This window comes from Amblyomma maculatum, chromosome 10, assembly GCF_055883805.1.
Source record: "Amblyomma maculatum isolate TAMU_Amacu chromosome 10, ASM5588380v1, whole genome shotgun sequence".
Lineage (NCBI taxonomy): Eukaryota > Metazoa > Arthropoda > Arachnida > Ixodida > Ixodidae > Amblyomma > Amblyomma maculatum.
Window position 1 is genome coordinate 100388724 of NC_139353.1, and position 16405 is coordinate 100405128.

General features: G+C 43.3%; 2 non-coding genes across 2 annotated transcripts; one reads left to right on the forward strand and one right to left on the reverse strand.

The window, feature by feature from the left end:
- The first annotated feature begins 1026 nt into the window (after positions 1–1026).
- TRNAP-CGG (transfer RNA proline (anticodon CGG)) lies at positions 1027–1098 on the forward strand. The gene has a single exon. It is a non-coding gene; the product is annotated as a tRNA-Pro (tRNA).
- Positions 1099–14367: 13269 nt separating this feature from the next.
- On the reverse strand, positions 14368–14439 carry TRNAP-AGG (transfer RNA proline (anticodon AGG)). Its single transcript has one exon. It is a non-coding gene; the product is annotated as a tRNA-Pro (tRNA).
- Between the last annotated feature and the right edge of the window lie 1966 nt (positions 14440–16405).

Here is a 16405-nt window from a genome sequence, read left to right on the forward strand (position 1 = left end):
CAGGGGGCGGCAGAAAGGTAGGTGGGCGGATGAGATTAAGAAGTTCGCAGGGGTCAAGTGGGTGCAGCTGGCACAGACCCGGTTAAGTGGAGAAATATGGGAGAGGCCTTCGCCCTGCAGTGGGTATAGTCAGGCTGATGATGGTGATGTTGCCGCCTTTCTAATTAACATTATTTTGACCAGAGCTAACAGTTTTAGCATTTTCACTTACTCATTCCCAGAGAGATGAGCCAGTTCCTGCTTCTGCGGACTTCAAAAATTTATACTTTCCTTGCATTGTACACTGCCTTGCAGCTCTATACAACATGAGGTCACCATGACACATTCTCAATGCTGTTCTCAATTCACTCCGACAAATCATTGTGCACTATGCATGCGATGACGTTGAATCGTTTTGATTATTGCAAACCCAGGAGTACCGCTTCCCAGATAAAAATTATTTTTAAATGTTGTCGATCGTTCGATCAGCATTGCCTTTTACAATTCCCATCCCCATCGTATTCGGTAGAACCGTCTACCTACAAATTTTACATTCATTTGCGTCTATACTCCGTCAAATGCTTTGTAACAATGTGTACTGATTTTGATTCAAAATTACCAATTTTTGTAAGGTACAACCTAAGGCAGGGAAAATAAATGATTGCACCATAGCTTGGACAAACCCCACCTGGGGGTATGTGTCTATTTTATGAAGAGGCGATAAAAAGAAGAAGAAAACATGTACGCAGTGAGCAACGCTGTAATATCTGTTCCTTCTGGAATAATGCAATTTTTTTTAAAGAATTATCCTTCATGCCTATTCATCATGCTGTACTTAATGATCAATATACACATTTTTTGCTGTCTTCATAAGAAACGTGCTTGTTCTAACCGTACGTTCCCACTCCACTAACAGAATGTAACATGCATTTAAGTGATGTCGTGATATCGGATGCTTCCAGTTATCTACGTGCTATACATAAAGACTCGTTACAGCAGAAGCTTAATCTCGAAGAGGTGAAGCCTGCGCTGCTCTGAAACATAGCTGGCTCGTTGGTCTAGGGGTATGATTCTCGCTTCGGGTGCGAGAGGTCCCGGGTTCAAATCCCGGACGAGCCCAACTGTTTTTTTTTTCTGCTCTGTTTGGACAAACCAATGCCTCACAGAGGTTAGGATGACATCATTTTATCCCTGTAAATCCGGACATTCCGAGCTGTGCCTTTACGCACCTCCCATATTTCCTCACACTGGTCTTGATTGTTGAAAAAACTGAACGTATTGATTCTGTGAATGGCACACACGAAAGTAAATGTCCCTGATTATCGCTAAGTTGTCGTGGCAGTGGTGATGGTGAAATCGTTTATCGAGATACCGTGCAGAATAACATGTGGGGTCGTCGGTGGAAGGCTCTTGTGTCGAGTTCCATTGCTTCTAGCATATGTAAAGTTTACTGGAAAGCACAAAAAAAACACGCACACATTATCTTTACTTGATATATAATGATAAACAAAACGAATTGTCTTCGATAGTGACGATTCTGTTGTCTATACTGAGCAGTACACAAAGTTCGATAATCCACTGTAGAAAACAAAGCTGAAAAAACAGCAGCAAGAACTGCTTCCTAAGTGGGGCTCGTTGGTCTAGGGGTATGATTCTCGCTTAGGGTGCGAGAGGTCCCGGTTTGAAATCCCGGACGAGCCCTTATGTTTTGTTATTGTTCTTATTGTTAACCTTCATTATAGGCACGACCTGTTCCCCAGCAGCCGACACTTTTGATGCGCGCCTTATTCTTGGGCTGAACTGGCTGCTTAAACACATTTCCAGAATAAGAACATAATAAGGGGGATGAGATTCTACCCATTTAATGTTTTTATCGCAAATAAGGACAGCTGACTACAGATCTCCAATTCACACTGGGCACATAGCAGTAATGTTGAGCAATTATTCATTGTAAGTTGTTTAACAAAAATAAAAATTTTGATTTGGTTTGCTTTGAGGTTTTGACGTCCCAAAGCCACGCAAGCTATGAGAGACGCCGTAGTGGAGGGCTCCATAAATTTCAACCACTTGGGGTTCATTAACGGACATCGACATCGCACTGCACACGGGCGGCTCGTTCCCGCCTAAGTAGAAAATCGACCACCCCGGTCGGGATGCCTTCTTAGACACAGCAGTCGAGTATCCAACCACTGCTCCATAAAGACAGGGTGCAAATATTTTTAAATGATTCAATTGTTTTCCCAAAGTTCTCCAAAGACTGGTCGTGCCTTGCCGCAGAAACGACCTCTATAGTTGAAAATCGTATTTTTAAATGTTCACGTTCTACCGACGAAAGCAGCACCTGTATTTGTTTGCAATTTTGTGGGAAGCGTGCTTTCCCTGGTAAAATCCCCGTTCAAAAAAAGGAAGGTGACAAAGTTGGCTACTAATTTTGTAAACATTTGTAGAAATAGTGCAGAATGTAGTGAGTCTTGTTGCCATGCAATACATATTGCCGCAGCAGTCGTACCAAAATGCTCGCCGCTACCTGACGGACTTCTTTCAAACGTTCCACTCGTGGCGTAGTGATGTGTTTCAATGAAGCATGCATGCACATCTGTTAGTGTGTGCATCTGTGACGCACATTCTACGTTCTTTATCAAACACTGTCGATAGCAAAAGTAAAGACCCAGGTTTTTGCAAGTTCGGAGCCGCACCGCACAATATAGGGATGCCACCTGCTGGTGCTCTTCGGGTGTCGAAGACGGTGCACTGTGGAAGCGTCGAACACTATATCTCCCAGTCCTGCCTTGGTTTGACACCGAAGTGCTTTATAACGTCTCGGCTTTCGCATTCAGGGAGGGCATGTGTGTACATCCCCGTGCCGCCTTTTTCTTTCCGTAGGGACAAGTTGACCCCGATTCGAGAGCCACGTACCGCGACGAATGCATGCATTGCATTTTGTCTGCGGTGGCTTGGCTACTACAACAATGTGACTGAACTGAGAAAATCTAGAAAATATTTCTTTTTACCTAGTACCATTAATGGCCTGGCTGTATTCAGCCTGCTGTATGCGTGATGTAGTGTCTGCGATGGCAATTAAATTCTTAACGTATCCGAAACTGATGTCCTCGGCAGCGCGTAATTTGCTGAAAATTGACCGTTAACTATTCTTTCTTTCTGTCTTTATTATACGTAGTAAGGGTAGCAGAATTTCGTTTGAAGGAGGCCAACTGCCTTAGCCACCAACGAAGGCATAGGCAACATTCTTGGCGAGTGTTGGTTAATGGGAAATAATAATGCAATTGTGGATATAATTTATTAGAATGCAGAAAGAGCAATAACATGGTGTTGGTGACATGCATACTTGCGACTTCCAAATTTCGTGTCCAGTAAGCTACCAACAGAGCTTCGGCAACTGATGTCAAATTTTCTGCTTTCGCACGTATCCAGGTAGCGTGTAACCCGTCCTTTAAGATGTTCACTTTTCTCACTCTTTCATAGCGGCTGACTCCTAATGCTCTGTGTTACCTGGAGTGTCATGTGGATGTGAAGTGGGGAGGGGTTTGATAACTTGTTGTGCTCAGAGGTGTCATAAATGGCAACCGTTAGGCTAAGAAAACAGATTTAAGGAAAATGCTGCTTTCGTGCAAACGTACAGAGTGCCCCCGGGGCCAGTTTTAGCAAATATTTCTTCTTTAAAATAAATATGGCACTTGGAGCTGCAGAAGTATATAATGGCCTCCTTGAAATAATTAACAGCTGGTGGAAAGTGAGTCCCATGTCAACGGTGGTTGAAGTATGGTTACTGGGGGCAAAATAGTTGGCTCAAATTGAATTTATATATGAATTGCCACAGGATGTTGCAAAATTAAAGCACTTGGAGAACTGCGTTTAGATTTTACATTTCAGAGTGCAGTAATTGACAGCAATTGTTTTGTTATATTTAAAGAGGACCGCAGCTCCTATCCACACATTCCAATAACATTGGAAATCTACACGCTTTAAAGCACCTACGTTTTAATATGCAAATTGTGCTGCAATGATTTATTTCTGCTTATATTTTCTAAACCAGGAGGATAAAGAAGGTATATCACCTTCGGGGACAGCTTAGTGACCACTTTCTTTTTCAAGCTTAAATGAACACTGTGGTGGTCTAATATCCTACCTAAACGCCCACATAGGTAATAGATGTTATCTAATGCTTTCTGTGAAAGGTATGTGGGTAAATACATGTGTTTATTTTCATGCTTGATAATATAGGACTGCATCGCTGACCAGATGAGATGGTAAGCTGCAAAGTGAACATGTGGCAGCTTCTGAAAGTTTCTGAATATTATTAGCTGATCTCATCGAATCTGTACACCTGCAAATTCGCAAGCCAGTCTGCCACACGGCTTGGGTGAACACTGTGATCAGCACGAGGCACTAGAATGAAACCAGAGGCGCGCGGTATAACTAGTCGCTGGTTAGGTCGAGCCTCAGCACATGTGCTTGATAGTAACGCGATGAAACTGTCCTTAAAATATTTTTGCCTCATGTTGAAAAATTTCATGCATTGCAAAATATATTACAATAAATATACCATGACGCAATTAAAAACAGCACTTGTACTCAGCAAGTTGGTGTATTTTTCAAATGATAGCCTGATTCATTCACTTTATTCAATGCATGGTTGATTCATTCCACTGTCTTCGCTCTCAGTATTATTACTCCTCATATGTGCTTTCGATACTCATTCTGTGTTACCGCTCAGGTACTTAAAATATAGAGCACAATATATCTGTTTACATATTCTGAGAACCCTTGCATTCCGGGAAGGACATCACTGTCACAAAGAAGAGACATTCGCAGCAGAAGATTGAGTACTAAAATACAACATGAAATACAAGCCGAAGACGAAATGGAATTACGTATAGGTCTAAATCAGAAGACCAGAACATACATACGTGCCCGGTACATGGTGACTGAAATGACTAGCAGCATGAGTACTACTGATATCACAGATAAGTTTCTCTTGAGTATATAGAGCTAACACCAGAAATCTGAATTGTTGTCAAACGTACAAAAAAGGAATATATTCCCCAAAACACAAAACGGAGTTATAAGCACGCGAACAAGGATATAAGAAGCAAAGATGTCAAAATAACGGCTTGAGGGGCTAGTTGGTGCTGCATCTTAATCAGAAATGTGGCGCAACAAACACAAACACAAGAGAAGATACACAACACTCGCTCACACTACCAACTGTAATAAGAATCTAAAAACACTTCCTCTTCACCACTCCTCCTCTTCTACACTCAGGCACATCTCATCTTCCTCTTCTTCTCATCTTCCTCTTCTTTGCCAAGGGGAAAGTGGCACTTTCTTCGTCGCGAACCATAAACAACGTCCAAACATGGCAGTCACAAATCTCATCTTCCTCTTCTTCTCTTCTTCCTCTTCTTTGCCAAGAGGATAGTGGCACGTTCTCCCTCGCAGACTATAAACATCGTCCAAACATGGCAGTCCCAATCTCCACACTGTCCTGTTACTCCACACATCTGCTTTGCCCAGTAACTCATACCACGCTGGACAAGCAAATATCACCACATAGTCACACAGTCATACACTAAAAACCGCCGCCACACATATACAGTAGGACATGTCCATCTACACCACGTAACTTGTGTAGCTCTTATGTATTGAAAAACTTTAACCTGCCAACGTCTACGGAGCCACGAAGCCCATGTACTTGAGGGAAAAGACTCTTTAAACTACCTTGGCCCCAAAACGTAAGAGGAGACCAAAAATAACACCTTTAAGCCAAGAATAAAAGCTTGAGGCCCGATAATAATCTCATTTTTTGCATTATTCAGGAGGATTGCTCAATAAAAGTAAATTCTTTTGTACGTAAGCTCGACGAAGCTTCACTAATACATCTTTCTTCTTTTTTCTGTATCCAGTACGCCTCTAAAATTTCTCGCGCCATCTTATCCCGAGTCTTTGCTAATATGGTAAGCTTACTAAACAACGGCTCACACTTGCACTTCTGACAATGCAGGGGTAAATTTGACCCCTTGCCATTTTCCATGGACTTCTCGTGTTCCCTCATTCTATCATTGATGCATCTTCCAGTTTGCCCTATATATACTTTACCGCACGTCAGAGGAACCTCATAAATCACTCCCACCCGACATCCAAAAAAAGCTCTTTGCATGCTTCTTATCGCATGCAAAGGAATAATCTTAGATTACTTCAAACGGACAAAGAAGGGGGTTTTGCTGTGTTACCAGCTGGACTCTTCGAAGAGAAGGCGACAATTGCAATTGAGAAAAATTTCGTTAAAGTGAAGAAGGAAGTTTGCAGAACAAAAGCTATTGCGTTATGTAATGATATGAAGCTAACCAGGTTGGCAAAGGGGATCAGTGAATGTAAGAAGGCTTGTTTGGATGTGTTCTTCACTGTTAAGACTCATAAACCGGACTCGCCTTTCAGATGTATTGTGTGTGAACGTGATTCGTGGCAGCAGCAGATCAGCCGGTATCTACTTAAACATTTAAAAGGTTTGGAGGTTCATGATCCTTTTGCTACTAAGAATTCTTTTGAAGTGATTAATTTTTTAAAAGATCAAACCAACCTTGGGTACTTTTTTCCATTGACGTAGAGGATTTGTTCTATTCGGTGCCACATTTAGAATTGTTTGAATTGGTGCGGGAATGCATTGAAAGTAATGGGACTATAGACTTTCAGAACTCTGCTGGTGTCAGTGTGGACAATTTCCTAGCCCTACTCGTGTTTTACCTTAAGTCCACTGTTGTGTCGTTTGGGTCCGATATGTATGTGCAGAGAAGGGGCATTTGTATAGGGTCATGTGTTGCCCCAGTTTTATGTAACATCTTTTTATCCTGTGTTGACAGAGCAATTTATACATCCCTTAATGGTTCAAGTTTTAAAATATTGAGATATGTTGACGATTTCTTAGACATTGTGGATAAGGGCTCTGCAGTGAATCAAAGAGTGGAAATTGTGCTTTCGATTTTTAAGCTACAAGGAAAAGGACTTACGTTTACTCATCAGCTACCGGTGGACAACAAATTGCAGTTTCTTGATTTAAATATGAAAATTTGTAATGGGGAAGTGTGTTGGAAGTATTTTCCCAGGGCTAAAAAAGAGCTACTTCCATATGGATCAGCCCATTCAAAGACTGTTAAAAGAGGGATAGCTTCCCTTTGTTTGGAGTCGACCTTGTTGAAATCATGTGTACATGTGGCAGAGGAAAGCTTCAATAATCAATTACAAAGACTAGAGGTGGCTGGTTTCCCGGTTATGATTATATGTGGGGTGGCAGAGTCTCTGCTTCAGAAAATGAAAGGGAAAAAAAGAATGGCAGATATGTTGAAAAATAAACGACCACAGGTGATCCCCTATACACATAGAGTTGCCCACTGCCTGAAAAAGGTGGCAGGTAGGTTTGAGGTCCCAGTTGTGCTTTCTGCCCCCAAAAAACTGGGTGGGTTATGTACATTAATAGGCAGGAAAAAGAAAGGACAATGCGATAAGAAGCATGCAAAGTGTTTTTTTGGATGTCGGGTGGAAGTGATTTATGAGGTTCCTCTGACGTGCGGTAAAGTATATATAGGGCAAACTGGAAGATGCATCAATGATAGAATGAGGGAACACGAGAAGTCCATGGAAAATGGCAAGGGGTCAAATTTACCCCTGCACTGTCAGAAGTGCAAGTGTGAGCCGTTGTTTAGTAAGCTTACCATATTAGGAAACAGTCGGGATAAGATGGCGCGGAAAATTTTAGAGGCGTACTGGATACAGAAAAAAGAAGAAAGATGTATTAGTGAAGCTTCGTTGAGCTTACGTACAAAAGAATTTACTTTTATTGAACAATCCTCCTGAATAATGCAAAAAATGAGATTATTATCGGGCCTTAAGCTTTTATTCTTGGCTGAAAGGTGTCATTTTTGGTCTCCTCTTACGTTTTGGGGCCAAGGTAGTTTTATGAGTCTTATCCCTCAAGTAGATGGGCTTCGTGGCTCCGTAGACGTTGGCAGGTTAAAGTTTTTCAGTACATAAGAGCTACACAAGTTATGTGGTGTAGATGGACATGTCCTACTGTTTATGTGTGGCGGCGGTTTTTAGGGTATGACTGTGTGACTATGTGGTGATATTTGCTTGTCCAGCTTGGTACGAGTTACTGGGCAAAGCAGAGGTGTGGAGTAACAGGACAGTGTGGAGATTGGGACTGCCATGTTTGGACGATGTTTATGGTTCGCGAGGAAGAAAGTGCCACTTTCCCCTTGGCAAAGAAGAGGAAGATGAGATGTGCCTGAGTGTAGAAGAGGCGGAGTGGTGAAGAGGAAGCGTTTTTTTTAGATTCTTATTGCAGTTGGTAGTGTGCGCGAGTGTTGTGTATCTTCTCTTGTGTTTGTGTTTGTTGCGCCACATTTCTGATTAAGAAGCAAAGATGTCATTCGAGCAAACATTTGGCACATGTTATTCAAATGTTTGATGGTCGAAGATGAAGCCTGCTAGTCACCGTCCGCGGTTTTATTGATCTTTTTTCACCGCCTTTAAATTGAGAATCTCGAATTCAACTCCCGAACTAGTCTGTTCTGTCTTATATTGAAAAGATGAAACGTCTCTTCCATCGCGCGCGCCTATCGCAACATGAGCGAGGAGAATAAAGTCAATTGCTTCCTGATGCGCGGTGTAAAAGACCAACTTTCTGCCTGTCTCCTACACCAGTCACAGAAAACTTGCGGAATTCGTCCAAGAGGCAGTCAGCATTGAGAAAACATTGGACACCCGAAACCGCCAGTATTACCGGCCGCTTCAAGCCTTCCCAACAAGCCACTATGACATCTCACCTACATGTGGCGATAACCGCTAGTGACGTATTCGCGATATCGCCTGCGCAGAATTACGATGACTCCTGTCATCGTTCCAACCGCTCCAAATAGCCACGCTGGCGGACGTCTTCCGCGAAGAAGCTCAGCAGGCACTGTTCGTGCTTCAAGCGGCAGGTGCAATGGTTCCGACGGCTGTGACGCAAGAGCCCACAGCGAATAAATACACTGCCGTATTAAGACGTCCTGCTCCCCGACGAGACCCCCAATTTCCCGTCTACTCGAACAAGCTCCTGTCAAACGCCGCTCCTTGGCTTCCATCAACCAAGCCTACGAAGGAACCCCCAGCCTCATTAAGTGGACACCTGGAGGGCGTCGAACAACCGCCCGATCTGCTTCCGCGGCTATGAGACCGTCCGCATTTTGCGCCACTACCGGTACAGACGCATCAGCCTGCGAGGCTTTACCATCGACGCACCACGACCCCGTCCTTGCGAAAGACCAGAAGAAATCGACAACTACTCACGCGGGGTAGTGTCACCATACCGTCTGTACCACTCCCCGTCCCCGTACAGCGCCTGATTTGCGTCGCTAGGCCGACGTTACGTGTGAGGAGGGTCCCCTAGCCACCGTAGGGAATACCGAAGAAAGCAACATTTGGAGATGTGGCTGCTGAACGACGAAACGACGAAGATCCTTCGCAGCCGACGATGGACTGACGATGTAGTCATTACATGGCCGCTACACACGACAGCAACATCGACGAGATCAGGACCGGACTCCAGTTGACACCACAGCCCAGCGAAGTGACAACGGTGTGTTCCGGCCGCGACTTCAAGACACGACGAAGTAGAGATTGAACGCCGAAGCCAACAGGCAATATGAGGCCGCGAACAAGTGACCTCGAAGTTGCTGTTGACGGTCGCACGGTTAGCGCGGTCACAGTGCGGAAACATTTGGTCGACTCTTTCTGGCGAGAGCGTGTTCGCGTAATTTTAGCTACCATGTCGCACGGCTTCGACACGAAGTGTCCAGAAGTACGTATTTGTCGACCGGTTACACGGAACGAAAAGTTTCGCACGAATTCTTGGCGAACTCCTTGTCACACTGAAAAAAATCAACAACTTCGGCGACGCTCTTGTGCTGCCTCTCTCGCGTAGCCGTGGGCGACTTCGGAGTCCGGCGTGCACAAGAGGGGAGCCACGACAGCCCCACCACACGCAGGCGTCCTGCGCAGAGGATCAGGCCGGAGATAGGAAGGGAACCACGGCGGCTCCACCACAGCTGGTTTCAATTGTGGGCCACTGCCCGACTGCATTCAAGACGCCGTGCCGCGGGAGACAACAAAGCGATGAAGGGGGGCTTTTTTTAAAGAGGTGTTTGCCAGCCCGGAGAAAAAAAAGCGATCAATGATGATTAATTGAGTGTGTGTGGGGGGGAGGTCTGCGATCAAGTCAAACACTGCCGACGGCCGCTGTTTGCATTTAATTTTCATTGCCCAAGACTGTAACACCGATGTAACACCCCGGAAGTCTGCCTTGTTTCTCAGCTGCTTGTGCAGTGTGACAAGCTGTTTGAAAACAAGTGTCTTCGGAAACAAGTCGCCGGTTAGACGGGCGCATGTGTTTTGTCTACGCCGCTGTTGTGTTCCCGCAGTGTGTACCGGGCTTTTGTGGACACCGTAGCCGGCAATTCTCTCATTACTGAAGCGTTCGCCGCCTAGCTCAAGAAAGTAACGGCCGCTTGGGATGGCCCGTTAATCCGCACTGCTGGTGGTAGCGTTAATAAAGTGTCCGAGCGATGCAGCGCAGGAGTGAGAGTGAACAGGCGTACTTATCCTACGAGCTTTGTAGTCCGACAGAACTGCTCGCGAGACGTTATTCTAGGTATGGATTTTCTCAGTGAACATGTGGCGTTCATTGACCTTTGCTCAAAGCTCATCAAGCTTTTGACGGACAACGCCATACCTTCCACGACGACATCGACACAACACATCGCTCTAAACGAACTCGACGGAGACGACCTTGCCGCACCAATCAAGCGTCGTTGCCTGCATGGGAACGCAGACATCGATACCGCCAAAGGCGTCGTAGAAGGAAGCATCCTGTTGCTTTGTAAAGAGGGCTCGGCGTCGCAAGAGGTAGCACCCATAGCCTAGGACAGGCACCCGTGCTATGATGAACTTCATCGAAGAATACCGGCATCTTGTTAATGTTTGTTTGCGCGATTACATGCAATTTTTTTTGTCAGCAAAGTCTGGAGTCTGAAGCAGGTATGACACTGTTCAAGGATAAATATTCAAAACATACACAGAATCTGAAGTTTTTATCTGGGGTTGAACTTGAACGCCTCGCCTTCTAGAAAACAGGTCCTCTAGCCATCGTCTCGCCCGAAAAGTGACAAATCCAGTCTCTTAAAAACACCGGATTATTGCGCATAAACGGAAAAACATACAAAAAAAGAAACAGTGGGTGCGACTGCGGTGGAAGTATGCAGTCGACCCGTGCGACATTAGACTACCAAGGGTAAAGCAGAGCGCGGGTAAAGGCTTTACGGCGGCAAGACAAAACACACTGCCGCGCGAATAGGGCTAGCGATATGGCCAAAGCGCTAACGCATGCACAAGAAACATTACTCGTCGCGTGGCAGCAACTCACGCGAATACGCCTAAGAATTCCTGCAGGCACTGCTTCTGTCTTCAACTGGCAGATCTTCGTTCCGTCGTCCGTGCACATCCCGCTGACCCGTTGCGCTCGCTGGCCGCCCCTCGCTGGTCTCCCGCCGGGCAAAGGCCGCGAATCTTGCACCCAAAGAGCTTATATATCCTCGTCCTTGAACCGCTAACTTGGCGACCCCAAGAATGGCAGCTCGCTCATGCGCACTCGTGGTTCCCGCGCAAGAACCAATACAAATAGCAAAACGCGCGAGCGGTTTGAAACACTAAAAGGGGCGGCGGCGCTCCACAAACATGCGAAAAAAAGTCGAACCAAACTTTTTTACCGCGCTGACAATGATGGATCGGCTTTGTCACATTCATTTCTACGTCAAGCTGTTAATCGATTGTTATTCTTACGAGACGTAAATGTTTTTTCTACGTATTGTTTGTTAGTTACGTTTTGGCAAAAGCTTTGCCCATATTTGCTCTGTCAACTGCTTGTTATGTCTCTGGTAGAACACGTGGCAAATTCCGATAAATTATTCAGGCAACAAGGCTTTTATGTATTTCATTTTCAATGGAATATTCAAGAAACGTCACCCGAAAAAGGCTGCACTAACAGCTTTTTGAAATAGGATTGTCCGTTTCTGTACACCGGTCATTATACCCTTCTTGGCCGGAACAAAATCTAATGAAACATGCAAAAAAAAAGATGCCTTTACAGCCTGTAGTGGAAACATTCTGTTTTTAAATTGCATAAAGGGGTTCTGTCTGTGAAAAAAAAAAAATGGATGGCGGCGAAGGAAATCTTTCGGCCGGGTACTGTTGAATACGTGTTTATAGACCGTTGCAATGGAATTTTTTAAGCTTTCCTACAGCGAACGTTGCATATTATTTCTATTTTAACCCCCATGGAATCCGGTTCTTCGCTGTAGAAAATGATGCCGATTTTCTGTAAGATGTGACAATGCTATTATGCTTGCATAGTGTGTGGAAATGTCGAATGGCTGTTGGCCATGCTGATCTTGACATGATTCCTATACGTGAAAATTTGAGGATTGCATCCTTCAGATAACTGATATTTTGGAAACTCAGTCATCTGCACGTGTTTTATAAGGCACTAGAAAAAAGTGGCGAATTTGAAATTTCTATTTAATAACTGGCCCAACTTTGAAAAATCAGCCAGCCTGCAGTGTTTTGTGAAACAAAGGCAATCAAGACAAAAAAAAAATTTGTTGGTCTAGGAGTACAGTTCCCGCTTAGGGTGCGAGAAGTTCCGGGTTCAAATTCGGACGAGCCCCGAGTTTTTATTCTTGTGGAGCGAATTCACCGAATATGCGAACCTTTCATTAGCAGTCAGCCGGGAGAGTTTGACATGCTTGCTTGATAAGGTTCGTAGGGAATTTAATTTCTCACTTGATATTTTTAAAATCTATACGCTTGGTTGCAAATACAGGTTTTGTAGTCCACATGCACTGAATGCAATATTGTATCGATGTTGCGCACCCGTTCTTCGAATATATTTTATTGGCGTTAAGGTTAGTATTGTTTACTATGGTGAGGAAGACGGCTCAAAGGAAAAATGACAAAAGCGAAAACAAATTTAATGGAAAGTGGCGGGGTCTAAATGTGGTGGGTGTATCGCTTTTGATTATATTGTTTTGAGTAGTACTCGTGTTTACGGCCCCTATTTTTAATTTTGTGTTAGAAAAGTGAGCATTATTGTAGGTTGCTTAATTCTTGGCAGTGTCTATTTTTTGTATGACAGAACAAGAGGATATTCTAGATTAGGCTTTCCGATTTTGTTTCACTTCGATGTGCTGTATACAAAGACATTTTTATTCGGTTGTTCAGCCACTTGAGTTAAAAAAGGCATTATATCCATGTTTGCATTGTGAAGAGTGGCATAGATACATTTTTAATCGATTATGTGGCCAGTTGGCCAGACAAGTTGCAGTAAAATCTCTTATAAACTAAGTAATTAATGAAATTCATTTTTTATTTTGTAACCGCTACAGGTATTGTCAAGAACTGTACTGAAAACTAAAATTTCACTCTAACATTTGTGTCAGATTTAGAAAACATTAGCATGGTCATGGACATTAGGAACCATGTTAATCGCTTTCACTAGTACGGTTGTCAGGTAATTTAAATTATTACTTATAAACTTTCAATGTAAATGCCCCAAACACAAAATTTTCATTGAATTTGTAGTGTAGCAGTATCATTTTCTAGAAGTTGGAACTAACGCTTAACCACAGCCTTGCGGCTTAAGAAATTTGAGTAGTGGCGAGTTTTTTCCACGCGCGCGAGCTGCGCAATAAATTAGTGCTTCAAGGGAAACTGTCTATCCTGCCCTTAATGCGGTGCTGACCGCCCAATTCTTCACTAGGGACAAACGAAATGTAGGTTACATTGCACCTTTTCCATAGTCTAGCGTGTTTTTAGAGACGTTTGCTGTCGCGAACCTAAAACTGGCGCTTTTAAAAAAATGGCGCAAAAAGAAACTTTTCTTGTGCACAATTAGTTCCCTAATTACATAACTTGTTAAGCCTGTGTCAACGCCCGGCTAGAAATCTCTAACTACAACTAGGCTAATGCCTGTAATAGAGAAGCTTACAAGATAACGTGATTCAGGTGCTTTGTTGATGTTACTAAATGCTGCTAAAATGTTTGGAAATGATACTAAAGAGTGTTTTTCAAAGATGAAAAAGCTTTAAAAATAATTACCCTTTTTCGCTTGTACAACACGTAACATTTTTAATGTCCGCTAATGGCTGTGGTGCTTGAGAAGAGAATCAAATACTATTTATATCAGAAGAGGCCGTGATCATAAAAGGAGGTTAAGCGTTATAAACATAGGCATGCTGTTAATAAATATTAACATTCATTGCCTCAAAGAAAAAATGAATTGGGCTCGTCCGGGATTTGAACCCGGGACCTCTCGCACCCTAAGCGAGAATCATACCCCTAGACCAACGAGCCTGCAAGCGAAGAACCACTGCTCCGTTTGCACTAGGTGAAAAAGCAGCCTTCAAATAAACGTAGATTGGCGTATTGTGAACTAGCGAATATTCTTGTTCAATATAGTTGGGCCGTTCTCATTTGAATACAAGCTTGAAAAAATGGCAGTTAATACTTTTTTACAAGCTTGATTTCTCAGTTGTTCGAAACCCACTTACAAGGCCCCATGCCGACACATGGACAAGTAACGTTGACTGTCCGTTGCGCTCAGAAATGTAAAATAGATAGGTACATATATCTTTAAATTTCGTGTGTTGAGTTTATTTACATGCTCATTTACATGAGAAAATTTCATTAGAAGACGGAGCGAGCGGCACAGACAAGACGAAGCACTAACAATACCAAAAAGTATACGTGACACGTGTCATCTGGTTACAAGTTAATTGCAAAAAACCTATAAGATACTAATGAAGAAAAGAACGCACATAAAAATAAAAAAAAGATCGTATTACATTGTGAAGAATTTAGCGCGTAGAAAGCAGCGCGCTGAAGCAACGAGGCCAGGTTCTGGTTATTTTAAATTACGTTCCTACGAGCTTATGTCTTGCTGTAGTTACTGTGTATATTTTCTTCACTGTTGGGCTGTTATCAGCGCAGACGTTGCGCTGACGCCCTGAGTCGACTGGTAAGTTATGAAGCTTGGAGACCAGTATACTTTAATGCATAAGCGATAATATTCTCCTGAAGGAAAAAAAAACAACAACCGCAGGATATGTGTAAACCAAGGTTGGAAGAGCACCGGACGCGATATTCAGAGGTTGTGGGTTTGGTTTCCACCCTCAGCACGTGGTTCTCCCTTCTACGTTGTGTATATTTATCTGTCCCCTAAACAGGTACATTACTAATTTATGTGATTATCAAAGTGAAAATTAAAAAAAAAGTTAAAGTACAATTCCCAATCCCCAATGCTTTGCTTGGCCTCGCCGACTTTTGGCTTCTTTCCTCCAAGGACCCTGAGAAATTTAAAGGGCTGTGACACAGCCAGAATTTTTTTTTTCGCTACAGTTAATAAGAGAATTACTTTGGCAGATAAATAATGGGGCATAAACCTTATGAAAAAAATGGGAAGGTGTCGGGGGAAAACTCTCGTGGGTTTGGCATGGCAAGGTGCTGAGATATTGTTCCGAGGCAACGGGCATTCGCTAGGAGCCATCACGATGTATAGAATAATGGATGGAATATTGGAACGTCCCATTGAAACGGAGTGGTAGTAGTTGATACCATGCTCATTTTTCTCCCTGTATCTTAATTATTTATTTAGATTGGTTAACTAAACCATCATTCTATTTATTAAATTTTTGTTTCTACATTACTAACCTTATGTCACTTCTCTGCTTTTAAGCCACCAATCTTCCAGTCGTTTTTTGCTAGCTTCCACCGGTGGTTTATTCACCCAGCCACTGGTAACTCTAAACCCCAGAGCTTCAGGAACAGTGACTGCGCCTGCATCTACTTCCGGATATGGTATACCATTACATTCGAGTATAATATGGTCAATTGTTTCAATGGAGTTACCACATACAGCACATGCGTCATCTCCGTTGTTAAATTTCTTTTTGTAGCTGCGTGTTCTAAGGCACCCTAATCTAGCTTCAAAAAGTAGGGCACTGCCTCTTGAGTTATCAAAGAAATATTCCTTCCTGATCTGCATTTTCCACTTTCGGTATAATTCCACACTCTGTTTCTTTTCCATCGAATTTATCCAATTTATTGCCTTCAGTGTTTTTTAACGCTTTTTAAATACAGGTATTTAAATACTTTAGCTGCCAATCTGTTACTGTCCAATTTCGTCAGGCGTTCCTCATATAATATTTTACTCTGAGCTTCCCGTACTTCGAAAGATGCCCAGCCCATATCTTCCTGTACCGCCTCATTCGTGGTTTTGCCATGGGCACCCAGTGCTAATCGTCCGACGGCTCTCTGATTT